The sequence below is a fragment of the Oncorhynchus nerka genome, linkage group LG24 (genome assembly GCF_034236695.1).
Source record: "Oncorhynchus nerka isolate Pitt River linkage group LG24, Oner_Uvic_2.0, whole genome shotgun sequence".
Taxonomy (NCBI): domain Eukaryota; kingdom Metazoa; phylum Chordata; class Actinopteri; order Salmoniformes; family Salmonidae; genus Oncorhynchus; species Oncorhynchus nerka.
This window is the reverse complement of record NC_088419.1, coordinates 81,786,192-81,788,691: the sequence shown is the minus strand read 5'-3', so window position 1 is coordinate 81,788,691 and position 2,500 is coordinate 81,786,192. Positions and strand designations below refer to the sequence as shown.

General features: G+C 38.0%; 1 protein-coding gene across 3 annotated transcripts in view; it reads left to right on the top strand.

The window, feature by feature from the left end:
- The window catches only part of pde4ba (phosphodiesterase 4B, cAMP-specific a), a 346,990-nt gene that overhangs the window by 317,442 nt on the left and 27,048 nt on the right, over positions 1-2,500 (top strand). The window lies entirely within an intron of this gene.

The window sequence follows — 2,500 nt, the reverse complement described above, 5'->3', positions numbered from 1 at the left end:
TGCTTGCATTTTGTATATATATTGATGGCTATTTTCTGTAATTTACAGTGGCAAGAAAAAGTATGTGAACCCTTTGGAATTACCTGGATGTCTGCGTAAATTGGTCATAAAATTTGATCTGAACTTCATCTAGGTCCCATCAATAGACAAACACAGTCTGCTTAAACTAATAACACACAAACAATTATACGTTTTCTTGTCTTTATTGAACACACAGTGTAAACATTCATAGTGCAGGGTGAAAAAAGTATGTGAACCCTTGGATTTAATAACTGGTTGACACTCCTTTGGCCGCTATAATCTCAACGAAACGTTTTCTGTAGTTGTGGATCAGATCCTGCACAACGGTCAGGAAGAATTTTGGACCATTCTTCTTTACAAAACTGTTTCAGTTCAGCAATATTCTTGGAATGTCTGGTGTGAACTGCTCTATTGAGGTCATGCCACAGCATCTGAATCAGGTTGAGGTCAGGGCCACTCCAGAAGGCTCGTTTTCTTCTGTTGAAGCCATTCTGTTGTTGATTTACTTCTGTGGTTTTGGGTTGTTGTCCTGTTGCATTCCCAAGTTCTGTTGAGCTTCAATTGGCGGACAGATAGCCTAACATTCTCCGGCAAAATGTCTTGGTAATTCATTTTTCCGTTGATGATAGCAAGCTGTCCAGGCCCTGAGGCAGCAAAGCAGACCCAAATCATGATGCCCTCCACCATGCTTTACAGTTGGGATGAGGTTTTGATGTTGGTGTGCTGTGCCTTTTTCTCCCCTCTGTGTTGTGTGTTCCTTCCAAACAACTCAACTGTAGTTTCATTTGTCCACAGAATATTTTGCCAGTAGCGCTGTGGAACATCCAAGTGTACTTTTGCAAACTTCAGATGTGCTGCAATGTTTTTTTTGGACAGCGATGGCTTCTTCTGGGAGGTCCTCCCATGAACACCATTCTTGTTTAGTGTTTTACGTATCGTAGACTCATCAACAGAGATTTTAGCATGTTTCAGAGATTTCTGTAAGTCTTTAGCTGACACTCTAGGATTATTCTTAACCTCATTGAGCATTCTGCGCTGTGCTCTTGCAGTCTTCTTTGCAGGACGGCCACTCCTAGGGAGAGTAGCAAAAGTGCTGAACTTTCTCCATTTATAGACAATTTGTCTTACCGTGGACTGATGAACATCAAGACTTTTAGAGATACTTTTGTAACCTTTTCTAGCTTTATGCAAGTCAAGAATTCTTCATCTTAGGTCTTCTAAGATCTCTTTTGTTCGAGGCATGGTTCACATCAGGCAATGCTTTTTGTGAATAGCAAACTCCATTTTTTTGTGGTTTTTATAGGGCAAGGCAGCTCTAACCAACATCTCCAATCTGGTCTCATTGATTGGACTCCAGGTTAGCTGACTCCTGACTCCATACTTTTTTCAACCTACACTGTGAATGTTTAAATGAGGGAAAAAAGTACTTGATCCCCTGCTGATTTTGTACGTTTGCCCACTGACAAAGAAATTATCCGTCTATAATTCTAATGGTAGGTTTATTTGAACAGTGAGAGACAGAATAACAACAACAAAAAAATCCAGAAAAACACATGTCAAGAATGTTATAAATTGATTTGCATTTTAATGAGAAAGTAGCGAAAACAAGCCTCTTTCTCTCTTCACAAGAAAAACATGACTTATTACGAAAATCAAAACCCAACTTGAGCCTAAGCATTTTCACAAGACCTTCGATACCCGCTGCCACATCAGGTATGAAAAACACTGCAGCATGTATACACACTGCAAGCTAGACTGAAAATGTAGTGATGTCTAATATCTGAACATAGTTTGGAGTGTGACTGTTTGAGGTTGTGGACAGATGTATTTTATACTGATAACAAATTCAAACAGGTGCCATTAATATAGGTAACGAGTGGAGGACAGAGGAGCCTCTTAAAGACCAAGTTACAGGTCTGTGAAAGCCAGAAATCCTGCTTGTTTGTAGGTGACCAAATACTTATTTTCCACCATAATTTGCAAATAAATTCATAAAAAATCCTACAATGTGATTTTCTGGATTTATTTTCCTCATTTTGTCTGTCATAGTTGAAGTGTACCTATGATGAAAATTACAGGCCTCTCTCATATTTTTAAGTGGGAGAACTTGCACAATTGGTGGCTGACTAAATACTTTTTTGCCCCACTGTATATGTGTATTAAAGTAATCAAAAGTGAAGTATTCGGTCCCATATTTATAGCATGCGTGTTTCAAATTATTTAGTGAAATTAATTGTAAAAAATGAATTGTGTCATTTTGGAGTCACTTTTATTGTAAATAAGAATCACTTCTACAGTAATGTGGATGATACCATGAATACGTATAATCCTGAATGAATCGTGAATAATGATGAATGAGAAAGTTACAGAGGCATAAATATCATACCCCTAATCTGAAACACAACCAAAACAAACAGAAAATGCATCCAACAAATTTCAGTCATTGTGTGCTATGAATATGGGACCAAACACTTACGTT